The sequence below is a fragment of the Macrotis lagotis genome, chromosome 8 (genome assembly GCF_037893015.1).
Source record: "Macrotis lagotis isolate mMagLag1 chromosome 8, bilby.v1.9.chrom.fasta, whole genome shotgun sequence".
Taxonomy (NCBI): Eukaryota; Metazoa; Chordata; class Mammalia; order Peramelemorphia; family Peramelidae; genus Macrotis; species Macrotis lagotis.
Window position 1 is genome coordinate 138652184 of NC_133665.1, and position 15574 is coordinate 138667757.

General features: G+C 37.9%; 1 protein-coding gene and 1 long non-coding RNA gene across 3 annotated transcripts in view; one reads left to right on the forward strand and one right to left on the reverse strand.

Moving 5' to 3' along the window:
- FGD5 (FYVE, RhoGEF and PH domain containing 5) overlaps positions 1-15574 on the forward strand; it is a 171091-nt gene that overhangs the window by 64580 nt on the left and 90937 nt on the right. The gene's annotated exons all lie outside the window — the stretch shown is intronic.
- LOC141496220 (uncharacterized) overlaps positions 10327-15574 on the reverse strand; it is a 71645-nt gene continuing 66397 nt past the window's right edge. Inside the window, exons 3-4 of the long non-coding RNA XR_012470983.1 lie at positions 14063-14154; positions 10327-10687 (exon numbers count right to left, since the gene is read on the reverse strand). This is a non-coding gene — a long non-coding RNA (uncharacterized LOC141496220). The remainder of the gene's footprint in view (positions 10688-14062; positions 14155-15574) is intronic.

Consider the following 15574-nt stretch of genomic DNA (forward strand, 5'->3'; position numbering starts at 1 on the left):
GTGTATATTTAAAGTATCTTTACATGTGTGTGCATGTATAACACAGTCACCATTTTTCTAAGCTCGAGGACTTGGAATCTAAGTTTTCTATGGGAACATTTCCTCCTGGATTTAGAAGAAGGTGTCACATAACCATGTCAAAGGCAGAAGGCACTTCCTGGAGTTCAATGAATGATATGATCAGAGGGGCCAAGACTACATACATGCCCTTGTGATTATGTTTTCTTGTGCTTACTGTGTGCCTGTGGTACATGTGTATCCTCATCTATGTGGGGGAAAGAGGATTAGATTTGGGTTCAGGGTTCAAACCTGACTTAAATACTCTGTGGCTTTGGTCCAATCTCAGCTTCTTTTAGCCTCTATGAAATTAGATGGTTGGACTCTGCTCCTCTTTCCAATTCTAGATCAATGCTCCCATCTATAATGATACTATATGAAAGGAAACATGGGAGGGTGAAAAGGATGCTGGCCTGGCAGTCAGTAGCCCTTGGTTCCTGCCACAAACTCATATTGTGACCTTGAGCAAGTGGTCACTCTCGACTCTCTGAGCCAGCCCAGAATTAGAATACTGGCTCCCTAAATTTCTTTCCAGTCCCAGCACTCTGCGGATCAGTATCCACAGCCCACATCTGTTTTCACACAGGCTCTTGATGGGTTTTTTTTGCTGAAGTCTGGGACAAACTTATGTCTTGGTGTTGGCTTGTATGATTCATGCCTAATTCTTTGTATGTTTCCAGGTCTATCTCTGTGTCTGTGTATTTGTATGTGTTTGGGTGTGTAGTTATGTCCATAAGCCCAAGTCACAGCTGGGTCAACAAAATCACTTATTAAGTGCTTATTGTGCAAAAAGCATTTCTTAGAGGCAGGAGTTGAAAAAGAAACAGAAGCAGAGAGAGAAAGAGAGAGAGAGAGAGAGAGAGAGAGAGAGAGAGAGAGAGAGAGAGAGAGAGTCTACTAAACATTTGCTATATATCAGATACTGTGCTAAGTCCAAAAAATACAAAGATGGTCCTTGTGCTCCAAGGGCTGACAATCTAATTAGGGTTGACAACATATAAAGGAAGCTGAAAAGTAAAAGATTGAAGGGACAGGCAGGGGAAAGTGTACTCAAAAGATTGGAGAGTCAGGAGTGGGGCCAGGGGAGTTGAGTGAGCATAGATGGCCTGGGAACTTCCCAAAATGGAGTCTAGGAGAATACTGAGTCCAAAGGATAGTTTATTGTGTAGTTTGGCTAGAATATAGAGTATGTGATGGAGAAAAAGGAGAAATAAAGTTAGGGAAAAGGCATTTTGGAAACAGATCCTGGAGGTTCTGTTGGGCTCAGAACATGTATTTATTTATTTCTAGGATAATAGGGAGCCATCAAAGATTTTTTAAGAAGGGGAGTGACATGATCAGATCTCTGCCAGAGGAAGATTATTTTTGTAGCTAAGTGGAGGACAGATGACTTGGTGAAAAGAAGGTGGAGCTCTTAGGATGGTTTGGGCAAGAGGTGAGGTGAGGAGGAAGTACATAGTGGCTATGTGGACCTAGAGTAGAGAAAGGGCAGTGAAAAAAAAAGGTGGCAATAGAATTGATAAGATTCAGCAACAGATTGATTGTGGAGTGAGAAAATGGGAAGAGCTTAGAATGTCTCTGAATACCTACTTGGGAAATTCATTTTGGGACTAATGGTGCTCTCCTCGAAAGCATTAGGTAGGCAGCATAGGTATAGCCCTAGAAAGGATTTCATAGATCACTTCATACAATTATTTTTATTTTACACATGAGGAAACAGAGTCACGGGGATAGTGACTCATCCAAAATCATACATTAAGCATCATAGATGGAATTTAAAGTCAAGTCCTCTGACTCACAAAAATAAGGCAGCTAAAGTGGCCCAATGGAGAGAGTGCCAGGCCTGGAGTCAGGAAGACCTGAGTTCAAATACAGGTTAATAGTTATGTGACCACCTTGAACCATTTCTTTTTAGGATTTTTTGCAAGGCAATGGGGTTAAGTGGCTTGCCCAAGGCCACATAGCTAGGTAATTATTAAGTGTCTCAGGCTGGATTTGAACTCGGGTACTCCTGACTCCAGGGCTGGTGCTCTATCCACTGTACCACCTAGCTGCCCCAAACCCTTTAATTTCTATCTACCTCAATCTCATCAACTATAAAATGGCAATAACAGCATCTTCCTCTCTGGGCTTTTGTGAGAAGACAATGAGTTATTTGTAAAGTACATATACAAAGGAGGCAATGCTCTTCTGCACAGAGAAAGAATGAGATTTTAAGATTATAGAAGCCTAACCTTCTTCAGCTTGGAGATTTTATCATTTTCCTGACTTTGCAGTTGTAAAATTATTCAACTTTTCACAACTACAAAATCACCTGTCTCACAGGTACTGAAGTAAGGCATTACCATTGGTTATTCACCTTGGTTTTGATTCACAGATTTCACAGTAGAAGCAGTAAAGAAGACAGCAGAGATGGGTCATTTTAACCACTTCATTTTTCAGATGAAGAAACTGAAGTGATGTGATGTGCCTAGGGTCTTGCTAGTAGTCATTTACAAGCCCTCTGACTCTAAATCCAGTCCTTTTCCCCATTACACTGTGAACTGTGGTCTATTAAGTGTCCAAATGCCCATATGTTTAATGCTGTCACAAAAGAGAAAACATCTAAGAAAAATATGCTTCTGTTTCCTGACCCCTTTGTCTGAAGGACTTAAGCAGTTCCCACTTTTGTCCTGGGAGTCAAAGTTGAGGAAAAACTAGGAACTGTCAGCTCCACCTTACAAATGGTGAAACTGAGGGAGAGGGAACATTGGTTATTCATGAAACCCCAGACCCATATCATATTCACTGGTTTATACTACCTGATAGTTAATGAGGGGGCTCATTTCTCCTCCTGTCACTTATTTCTTCTGCTTCCTGCTTTTGAACTTCTCCATCATGCCCCATTGCCCTCCCACCATTTCCAACTTTCTTTGTTGTATTATTTTTCCCCCATTCAGTCGCAAGCTCATTGAGGGCAGGAACTGTCTTTTGCTTTTTCTATTTGTATTTTCAGAGGTTAACATAAGTAGATGTCTAATAAATATTTCTTGACTGAGTGACTGGTAATAATTTTCATAGTGAAAAAATCTCTCCCTAAAAGTCAGGAAATCTAGGAAGTCAGGAATCCAAACTCCAGTGTTTACTTACCTGTGTGAATCCAGACATGTCACTCAATTTCTGAGCCTCAGTTTCCTGATCTGTTAAATGGAGATGATAAATACTTACACTTTCTATTATACCTCATGGTTATTTATTATTATAATAAACCAAGGCTCCTTTTTTCTTATATAATAATTTTGTCAATTGATAATTTGTTTTATTTTTCTAATTACATCTTTCCAATAGTTTTTTTTAACATTTCTTCATTTGCAAATTTATAAGTTACACATTTTTCTACCACGCTTCCTTCCCTCCCCCATCCCCTTGGCAGTAAACAGTCTGTTAAAGTAGAACATGTACATTTGTATTTAATATATTTACATATTAGCTATTTTATATAAAAGGAATTATGACTAAGGGAAAAGAAAACCATGAGATAGGAAGGAAAAAATAAGAGTTTTAAAAAACTGAATATGGTATATTTTCAGATTCTGTGCATGACTTTTTGCTTTGTTTTGTTTTTCTGGATGGTGTGGTTCCCAACAGATCTCCCAGAGTTGTCCTTGTGCTGAAAGGAGTTGCATCCATCATAGTTTATCAACTCACAATGTTGCTGTTAATGTAAACAATGTTCTCTTGGTTCTGTTTCCTTTGCTCAGCATCAGTTCATTTACATACTAATCTTGAGGACAATAAAAATTAGAAAGGTAGACATATATTAGGTGTGTGTACAAATTCTATAGGCTTCAAACTAAGAATGATCAAACTTTTGATATAATTTAGTTTTTGCTAATTTTGCTACACTTTTGTTATTTATATAAGAGGTCATGGGGATTATACATTCATTTTGAGTAAATTTAAAATCCATATATTTCTTGATAAAGGGCCTTTTACTGAAGTTAGCCAAAGCATTGACATTACAGATTTGCTATAAAGAGAATTATAAGAGTTTTATTTTCTGATAATAAAAATGACTTAATGAAGACTTTTTCCACATTAAAATTAGGTATATAAACCATTTGTTGAATTGTAAACTCTTTATAAATGATAATGCCCTATAGATATCTTTAGAATTGGGTTATTCATTGTGAATTCACCAAATACAGAAAAACTATCAACAACCCACACATAATTAAATCAATCTCTACAAACATTGATTGGGAAGCCCCTTTATGCACCAAATGAGGTCCCTGTGTTGGTTGACTTTATTGAATTGCTTCCCCCCCCCTTTCTTTCTTTTTAAATCTTTGTTATAAGGAGAGGGTTTTCTGCATAGCGGATGGAGTAGATAGAATATATATTCAGAACTATGTAATGTAAAAACAAAAAAAGCATCCTATTTTATAACAGAAAAACACAAGAGGATTTCCTGAGCAAATTGATATTTAAACTATCTTGCAGAAATGTTTAAATACTTCAGAGAACAATAGTTCAGGTACATACAATTAATATGCTGAATAGAATGGAATCTTATCTAGTCATTACAGCAGTCCTCCAGAGTCACTGCTTATTTAATACATATTTCTAATTGAGTTCCAGTACTATATAAAAATGTCATTAAATTGTGATTTTTTCATTCTAATTAGTCTGATTTGACCATACTGGAAGACACTGGGATGGGTCAGCAATTTTCTCTTCCACTCTGAGAAACAGACATTATCTTATCCTCCTTGTACAAAAAGCAGTAGAGATCTGGTATATTGGGGCCTTCACTGGCCAAAGTCAGTTACGATTTTCTCATTTTCTATGGATCCTGGATATAGGAAGTAAAGGGTATTGGATTTGGTATTGGAGAACCTGAGTTTAAATCCTATCTTTGCTTTTTGCTACCCATGTGGACTAAATGATCTTCAAAGTCCCTTCTAGATCTAAATCTATGATACCTTGAAGGTCTCAGAAAAGTCCCAGCTACATGGTTATGGATTGTGACTGGCAGGCAATAAACAGGTCTGTCACATGCCATAAGAGCTAAAGGGGCCCAGGGGCCCCTGGTTCTAAATACTAGGGTCTTTCCCCTCTATCACCCCACCCTTTGATATTGTGGCTGAAAATACCTTTACTAGAGACACTCCTTTGACTTAGGATATTGCTTCTGGAAGACTTGGGTAAAATGAGTAAAGAAAGAGAGGAAAAGAGAAAAAAGAAAGAGAAGAAAGGGGGGATGGAAGAAGGAAGGAAGGAGGATAGATCATCTGATTTCTCTCTATTAGATGGTTTCTTATAAAACCTTATTCTTTGGATGATCTCAAGGCTAGGATTCCAAATGTGACTCTTTCAGACACTGAACACAACTAATGAAAGTTTTTTAAGAAGTCTGAAAATTCACCAGAGAGATGTATAGCACAAGAAGGTGGTTATGTTGAATTTTAATGAGAAAAATGATCAATATTTTAACATTTTAAATAATTAACCTTCCAAATGTTTTATTTTTCTAAGTTTGTAGTATTTATATTTCTGAAGTTATTAAAACTTAAAACTGCACCAAGATTGTGTGTGTGTGTGTGTGTGTGTGTGTGTTGTCAGGCAGGTTAACATAACATTTCACTAATTCTGAACCAAGTGCAAGAGACTAGAAATGTGATTTTATTGAAATTTTTTTGAGTGAAACTCCCTTCAGCATGTCAGATCTCCCCTTCTACAACCTTTGAGATTTTTCTAGAGGTGAAGTGATTTGATTTGGGTCACCCAAACAGTATGCATCACACATCACACTTGAACGCAGGTCTTTTTTGCTTCAAGCTTAGTCCTACTTCCTTTATGTACACTGCAGCAGAGGTGCAGGTGAGCCCAAATTGGTTTATTCTATTCCTCAATGAATCACTTTGCATAGAAAGAGTACAGAGAAGATGGAACAGGGAATAATGAAATTGTGTTGAGGAGAGGAGATCTTAAGAGGTCTGGGATCTTAAAACATGGGGCTAACAAGAGGTAGCTTGGGAAAGCTACATTTCCAACTGTATTCAGCCAGTGCTATTGATTGGTTGTGAAGTCACTGATCATATGCAGTCTGAAATCTAAAGGAGGTAGAATGTCGACGGAAAAGAACGTTGAATGAGGATTATGATCAGAAACAAATTTTACTAGCTTCAGGTCATCTCTGAAAAATATTAATTATATCAACAGCAAGAACAATTTCTTATATTTTTGCATGGTGACTTATAGGTTAGAAAACATTTTAAGTAGCCTCATTCAATCCTTAGTAGTTCTTCAACATAAGTAGGGCAGAAATTATAATTCCCATCTTACACATGAGAAAATGAAGGTTCATAAACTAAGTGATCTGCCCAAATTCACACAAACCAGTGAGTGGTCACCTGAGGAATTAAGGGGAGGGAATACAAACTTGCAAAAGACCTAGTCATAGAATCATTGATTTAGAGCAGGAAGGACCTCAAAGACCATTTAGTTCAGCTCTTCCCCCTGTTTTACAGATGAGCAAATTGAGTGTCAGAGAAATTAAGTATACTTAAGGTCATACAGGTAATAAGTAGCAGAAGCAGACCCTCTAACTAAAAATATAAAAAATAAAATTTTTGAGAGTATCTTAAATAGCAAGGAGGTCAAATCAGTCAATATTTCAAGAAAATGTTGGAAGGTCAAATACTGAAGCTGAAGTTTAAAGACCTTGGACACATATTGAGATGATAGGTCTCATTGGAAAAGACCCTGATGTTGGGAAAGATTGAAGGCAAAAGAGGAAGGGAACAGTAGAGGATAAGATGGTTAGAGAGGGTCATGGAAGCAATGAACATGAATAGATTCTGAGAGATAGTGGAGGATAGAAGGACCCAGAGTGCTGTGGTCCCATAAAGAGTCAGACAAGACTGAATGACTAAACAGCAGCAACCACCTCTGTCTCCTATTTCAGAACTTTTTCCATAGTGATGATGATGTTTGTCCTTCATTTTTGAAGGTGATGCCATGACAAGCATTATTGGGTCAATTGTCTGCTCCCAAGCCTGTCTGGGATACAGGCTTATATGGAAATCCTCACTAGGGGGAGGCTAGCGCCAGGACAGGGGTACAAAGTCACTCTGGGCTTCTAGATCACATATCTAGCCTCCACATTAGTGTCCAAACTCCATTATGTCCTTATATTAAGAGACTGATTTTACTATCACTAACCCCACTAATGTTATCAGTGTGGACTCTTCCTCTGATGATGCAATTCACAATCCTCATATGCTTTACTTAGGTATCTTTTTTTTTGGCAAGGCAATGGAGTTAAGTGATCCATTTTAAGTCATTACAATCAATATTACAAATTATAAAATAATTAAATACTAACTAATACCCAAGGTCACACAGCTAATTAAGTATTGTGTCTGAGGTCAGATTGATTCTAGGTCCAGTGCTCTATCCACTGTGCTACCTAGCTGCCCCTTTAGCTAGGTATCTTCATGAGTTCTGGTGGGGCCCCCTCAAAATCTCTCTTTTCCACTAGCTAATGCTACAATGATGAGAAAGCCTCTCCCAGTTCAGTAAAGACAGTCCCAGAGGAATAGAGACCCTTGTCAGCTGAACCAGTCCTGTTTTAGCTCCAGCTCCACTGGCATAGTCTTTGAGAACCTGAAGAATACTTTCACACTCCAATGAGGAGGCAAGGGAGGACTTGAAGGAAGGCATGTTTTAGTAATTTGCACAATGTTTTTAAGACAGTGTTGAGTTTTTTCTTTTTTTGTTGTTTTTTGAACTCACAAATGGTTTTGAAGATACACTTTTTATGGAATTGGAGGTCCTGGGTTTGAATGATGACTTGGTCATTTACTTGTGAGGGTTCTTGTCTTTAGTTTCCCCTTTATAAAACATTTTATTTAGATGATCTCAAAAAGTCCTTTCCTGCTCTAAATCCTGTGATTCTATGAAAATAAGTTTTTTCCCACAGGAACCATGTTTTGCTTTGGTTGGGAAAATACCAGTTTGTTTGCTTACAAAAGAGGAGGACAGCAAGAAAGAATCCTCCAGGAATTTAGTGAAATGGAATTACTGGTAAATTATTAACTCAGGACTTGTGCATTGAGAGTGTTTTAGGAGGGATAACTAAAAGAGGCTGACTTTTCTTTTTATTTAGTGAAAAAATGGAAACTGTATTTTAAAAAAAGTATTCATTTCTATCATGTTTCTGGGAATCATTACAAACACTATCCCTTGGCTGACCCTGGATAAATGATGGGCTCCTTCCAAGTGTGAAAGAGGCTGAGAATTCCCCAACCTTGTGCTACTCCTCTTCTCGCCTCTCCTTGAGACTTAATAAGGCATCAGACTATGAGGCTCCATCTGATTTCTTCTTCAGACTGATACCCATATCACTCGAACCCTAAGGGAACTCAGAATTAAGCCTTGTAGATAGTGGTGGGCACCAACTAGAGGAAGTGAGGACTCTTCCATCTAAGCCTTGTATGAACTGGAAAAAGTGGTTTTGCTTCTCTTGGTCTCTCTTTTCTTATGCTATTAAGCACAGAAGACTTCTCATTCTCTAGTCTATAGCATACCAATGAGAATATGGATTGTCTGGCTCATAGAATCTTCTTCCTTCTTCCAGATCCTTCTTCCAACTTCCAATCTTACAGATGAGTGTTAAGTCCTAGATCAGGAATACATTTCTCCCTTTATGTTTCTTGGGGGTTCCCCTCAGGAGTCTGGGGTGATTCTATAATGCCATTGACTCCAAACCAAATGGTGTGCTTCTCCTCAAAATTGTCAAGTGAGAAACAATTTAATTAGCAACACATAGTAGTAACTAGGTGACCCAATGGATAGAGAACCAGGGTTGGAGTCAGGCAGACTCCTCTTCCTGAGTTCAAATCCAGTCTCAGATACTTACTGGCTCTGTGACCCTGAGCAAGTGACTTAATCCTGTTTGCCTCAGTTTCCTAATATGTAGAATAAGCTGGAGAAAGAAACGGCAAACAACTCTGGTATCTTTAACCAAGAAGATCTCAAATGGAGTCAGAAAGAGTTTAGCATGACTGAAAATGACTGGGGAACAAAAAATAAGTGACATATGGAAACAGGTATTTACAAAAGTGGCTATAGCAAAAATTAGTACAAAACATCTTCTAAAAGTCTGTACTACACTCTCCCACAAGTACATTTTGAATCCAGGGGAAGATGGGCTCTAATATAGACACCACATATGGATAATACAACTCAGCTGTTGAAAGTGCTTTTCTTTGAATTTTTGAGAGGCTCAAGAAGCTTCCATTCTTCTGGGTTCCTTCTAAAGCCATGAATCTATGTTTGGTTTGTTGCTGATTCTCACCAGAGACACTACTATTGGCTGACCTAGAGATGCTGCTAGATCACCAACAGGAAGATGAAAAGAGTTCTAGACCTTTTGAGGTCAGACCCCTCCTCTGGTCAAAGTAGGAGGAGAAAAAAAAATGTAACCTATATGAAAAGACCAAGATCTCTCTACTGTGTTCCCTTGATGGTTCCTCCTTAGGTTGTACTAGAATGCTTTTTCTCTTGAATCCCTCACCTTTAGTTATCTCAGGGCTTTTACTACGGACACAGAAGGTATACCTCAGCTAAGTGGAGTAGCTTTCTCTCTAGTATCATTTCTCTTCACCCAAAGACCTTCAAAGACATTTCACACTTGATCTAAAGCCTATGAATGAGATTGATAGACTATCTTAGCTCTTATTTTAAATAGGGTGTTACTGTTTAAGTTTCAGTGTTTGACTCTTCATGACTCCATTTGGGGTCTTCTTGACAAAGAACTGCAGTGGTTTGCCATTCCTTTTTTAGCTCATTTTACATATGAAGAAACTGAGGCAAACAGGGTGAAGTGACTTGCCCAAGGTCACACAGCTCAGATGTGTCTGAGGTTGTATTTGAACTCAGGAAGATGAGTCCTGGGGTTCTATCCACTGCACCACCTAGCTGCCCCACCCAGTCTGCTACTCACTGCCTGTGTGACCTCAGGTGGATCACAGGTTTCAACTTCCCCACCTATAAATTGAGGGGTTGAGTCATATGGTCATATGTTTAGGTCTAAGATCACTTCCACCTCTAAAATTATGATCTTATGATCCATTCTAAGTCATTACAATCAATATTATAAATTATAAAATTATTAAATACTAATTAATTAATACCCAAGGTACAGACAGTGTGCACTAGGGCAGGGGTTCTGCAGTGTTTACACTCCTAAGAAATACAAGAAACTTATCAAGGGAGAATAAATAATTACATTATCCTATTGAAATTAATCTTTTTTTTCCTTATGTCTATATGTCTAGTAAATTTTGCAGTTTATTTTCTTTAATATTGAATAGAGAATTCAACTCAGTAAGACTTATTGAAAGCTTCCCATGTAGTAAATTCTAGAATTAATTTCCTTTTCTATTAAATAGAGATTGGCAAGGAAGAAAGCCAAGGGGCATAAGGATGGAAAAAGTTGGAAATATTTGGTATAAAGGATAGTTTTGGAAACTTTCAAGAAGAGCTGGGTTCAAATCCAACATGGCACTGTATGTCTGTGGGCAAATTACGAAGTCTTTCAGTGTTCTAAACAAGTCTTGAAATACCTTCATGGAGGAAATTCCTAAAAAAGAGACCAAAACAAAAAGAGAAGACAACAGTCAGAATTAATTAATTTTTCAAATTAATACTGAAAAGGTATTGAAGGATACTGAAGGATAGTTGAAGATTTTAAATAGCTGCATTATCTTTCTTTTTTTAAATTAAGTTCCTTTTTTTTGTCATATTCGTTTCTAAATATACCGTCATCTCTGATCCAGCTAACTTTTCTGGGTAACAAATATTTCTTTTTTTAGTTCTCTTTTATTTTTTATTTAAATTATATAAATATTTTACTTGTTTTCCAATTACATTCAATGCTAATTTCTACCAATCATGCTTTTAGCAAAGTTTTGAGTTTTGAAATTTTTTTCCCTCCCTCCCTTCCCCTCCCCCAACAGAAGGAAAACTGATGTAGGCTTTCATTTATATCCATGATAAGCATAGATTGTCACAAATTAGTCTTAAAAAGTCAGTGAGGAGCAGCTAGGTGGCACAGTGGATAGAGCACTGGCCCTGGAGTCAGGAATACCTGAGCTCAAATCTAGTCTCAGACACCTAAAAATTACCTAGCTGTGTGGCCTTGGGCAAGCCACTTAACCCCATTGCCTTGCAAAAAAGAAAAAAAAAAGAAGAAAAAATTCAGTGAAACCAAAACATCCATCATGTCTGATAGCACAAACCACATTTCACACTCATAGACCCCCACATCTTCAGTAAGAAAGGTGCATCATATCAAATCAAATTTGCTCATCAGAATTATACAGCTTTCCATTTTATTTTCTTGTTCTTTCCATATTGTTATAATCATTATGCAGGCTGGCTAGGTATACGGGGGTAGAGCATTATGCTTGGAATCAGGAAGACTCATCTTCATGAATTCAAATCTGGCCTCAGATATTAAGTAGCTAATGTGACCCTGGACAAGCCACTTAACCCCGTTTGCCTCTGTTTACTCAACTGTCAAAATTAGCTGGAAAAGGGAATGGCAAACCATTCTAGTAATCTTTGCCAAAATGGGGTAAAGAGTCAGACTTGACTGAAAAATGACTGAACAACAACAAACAGCCAGTTCTTTTGTTCTGTTAATTTTACTCTGTATCAGTTCATATAACTCTTCCCTTGTTTCTTTAAATTTCTCCTATTCATTGTTTTTATAGTACGATTTATTCTATTCATTCAAAGACCACCATTTGTCTATTCTTTCATCATTGGGTGACCACTTTATTTTTCAGATATTTATTACCACAAAAAGTAGTGTTACAAATTTTTTTAGTATCTATGGCCTTTTTCTTTCAGTCTGAACTCCTTGGGATAACTGCCCAGAATCTCTGGAACAAAACATTTGGACCTTTTTGTTCATTTTTTAAATTTATTCACTAATTTCTAAAATGGTTAGAAAAACTCAGAGCTCCACCAAAAAGGTAGTTACAAGTCTGTCCACTCATAGACCCACCAGTATTTAGCCAATTTAGCTAATTGAGCAGCTAATCTCAGAATTTTCAAGATGCAATTGTCTCATTATTGATTTGGGACACATTTTAAATTTGGCTGCTAATAGTTTTCAAATCTTCTTTTGTCAGCTGTGTTATGGCGTTGGAGATTGAGAGAAAGAGAGAGAGAGAGAGAGAGAGAGAGAGAGAGAGAGAGAGAGAGAGAGAGAGAGAGAGAGAGAGAGAGAGCTGGTCCCAGGTTCAAAAAATTCCACCACTGGCTTATATTAGCACTATGATCCTGAACAAGTGAGATAATCTCTTGGTTTTCTAGAAATTTTCAGAGGATAAGTTCCAGAAAAGATGCTTCATTGCTAAAAGGAGTTTCTTTACCCAGGAATTCCCATATAGGTGAAAGCACAGGTCTAATCCCTATCCATTTATGTGCTGGGGAATGACTTCTGGTCTTATATATTTGAGGTAGTCCCCTATGTATCTTAAATATCAGACTTTATTAGATATTTAATGCCTTCCCTTATCCTTACAGCATTGTTCTTTTTTGAGCAAGAGTTTTTCCATTTCATATAGTTTAAATTACCAAGTCAAGATTTTGGAGATTCGGTTGAAGGAAGGAAAAGGAGAAAGGAAGAAAGTCATAGAGAATCATAGAATTTTTAAACTGGAAAGATTCTTAGACATCACTGAATAAAAACCCCAAGATGAGAGATAAAACATGTTCAGGGCCACACTGAAAGTAGAATTAGGTAAGACTTTGATTTCTTCATTCCCATTCATGTATGTTATCTAACACACTACACATAGGCTGCTCTGCACACCTCCATCACCTTTCAATCTAATGGCAGTTTTATTGTGTGTCCAGAAGAAAAGGAAACCCAGAGTGAAGCATGTTTGGTTGGGCATGACTAGGGCATTGGGTCTCAGGGAGCAGCAAGACCTCCTATAAGGTGAGCAAGACCTCTGATAAAAGTCTTACCTAACATCACTTTCATGATTAGGATTCTATTGCAATGCCCAAAATCAGCTCCTGAAGATAATAATCAGACCAGGACACTGTACCTGGAGCTACTTTGCCACAAACTGTCCCCGCCACTCCCCTCTTACTGGGTGGGTTCAGGTAGCACCATCCCAGAAGAGCCATCACCTCCTTGTCTCAGAATGATGGCAGGCAGACCCTTGGGGAGTAGCAAGATAACGAGTCTGCAATCTGGCCTTGCTCATCCGTATCATTGCTACAAGCAAAAGAATTAGTTTGGGATTAGAACATTCACCAAGAGCCTGCTAGCTGAGGGCTGTTTAATCTTCCTTCCTATCTTTAAAAAAAATTTTTTTTAAAAAAAGCATCTTTGTCTGTATTAAGGTTTATGGCTCACAGTAAGTTTTCCAAAGGATGGGCCTTAATGACCAAAAGTGTAATATCATTTAGTGGAATTACAAGATGCTGTGCTCCCCTAATGTGAGCTCTTGTTCTTTTCCAACTCCAAGCTGCTGGAAAATATTGAGCCCAGCGGGAAAGATGCTTGAAGGTAACGAGCTCGGGGCCACACTGCCTCACGTCCCCTTAAAAAGCATGTGGCAGAATTGATTCCAGGGATTTGACATCAGCCTGGACCCAGTGGGAGAACTTTAGAATTTTAGTATCTAATATCACTTTAGAGATCAGTTCATTGATGGCCTCTCCCACTCCCTTCAGTGTACAAATGGAGAAACTGGGGCCCAGAGAGATGTAACTTGTCTGAGGTTTCACAAATAGCATCACAGAATCGATGATTTAGAACTGGAAATGGAAGTCCCTCATTTTACATTTGAGGACACTAAGACCCAGGAGAAGTAACTTACCTGAGGTCACATAAATTACAAAATAGGATTGTGGATTTAGAACTGGAAATGGGTTTAGAAGTTCCTCATTTTACATTTGAGGACACTGAGACCCAGGAGAAGTAACTTACCTGAGGTCATATAAATTACAATATAGGATTGTGGATTTAGAACTGGAAATGGGTTTAGAAGTCCCTCATTTTGTATTTGAGGAAACTGAGACCTGAAAAGATAAATAATAATTCACATTTTTATAGAGTTTTAAGCTTTGCAAAGTGCTTTATATATTATCCTGTAGAGTTCTTGCTATTATTCTTTCCATTTTCCAGCTCAAACAAGCTGAGGATAAGTAATAATAATTAATTAGCACTATGACCCAGGTTTTACAATTATTATCTCATTTGTTTCTCATAACAGTCTCCATTTTACAGCTGAGGAAACTGAGACAAACAGAAGTTAGGTGACTCTTCCATGGTCATGCAGCACAGTAAATGCCTAAGGCAGGATTTGAACTCAGGTCTTTCAGGCTCCAGGTCCAGCACTGGGCCCACTCCAAACCCTGGCTGACACTTTCTATTGTGCCATGAACACAATATTCTTTCTACTATTCCCAAAGATACTTCATCAAGGTACAACTCAGTGAGCCTGGCCCCCTGGGAGGGCCATGAATTCTGTAGAAGTTGCTTTTGAGGTCTGTTGCCTCTTTATGCCCTTCTGTAGATTCCTCCATATTTTGGATCCTGACTTCCCTGCCCTGGGACCCTCATTTATAATTGCCTCCACTCTACCCAGGCCTGGAAGCTTACTTGCTGTTTCTCATTCCTAGATCTATCAATCCTTCAAAACCCAACTCAAGTTTCTTCGAGAAAGCCTTCTAGGGTTGTAGCTTGATATACAGAAGAGACCATTGGATCAGGAGTCAAAGAGGATGGGATTCTAGTCGTGACTCTACTTATCACTAACTAGGTGACCTTGGGCAAATCACTTGGTATACTAAAAAACTCATATTTTGTATTTGCAGTCATTAGCATGATAGTACTAAGTAAATACTTTTTTAAAAGCTTAGCAATCAATCGATTGATTATGCCCTAACTTCTTTATCTTCATCAGAAAGGTGGCACAATAACTTAAGAGTGGTTACCTTGGTGTCAGAAAAACCTGAGTTCAAATTCTGCCTCAAACACTTCTACATGGTGCTGTTTTCCCATGTATAAAATATGAATAAAAGCATCTCCTCACAGATTGTTATAAAGATCAAATGAGATTACATATTTTAAGTGCTTTGAAATCTTAAAACACCATATAACTGGTAGAAGTTATTATTATTATTATTATTATTATCATCATCTATTCAATGGATTTGCTAATTCTTCCTGTAGACTACTTGTCTTTGATGTTCTTCCAAATCTGGGCCATCTATTAGTATTTAAGCATATATATAACATGGTCATGGAACATTGGGGTGAAGGTTGCATTTGGATTCAGAAGACCTAAGGTTTGAATCCTACCTCTGCCACTTATTACCTGTGTGACCCTGAACAGATGATTAACTTCATAAGACTTAGGTTCCTCATCTGTAAAATGAGAGGATTGGACTAGAAGAAAAATCGAATCACCAAGGTCCCAGAGTTCCAAATCTGTGA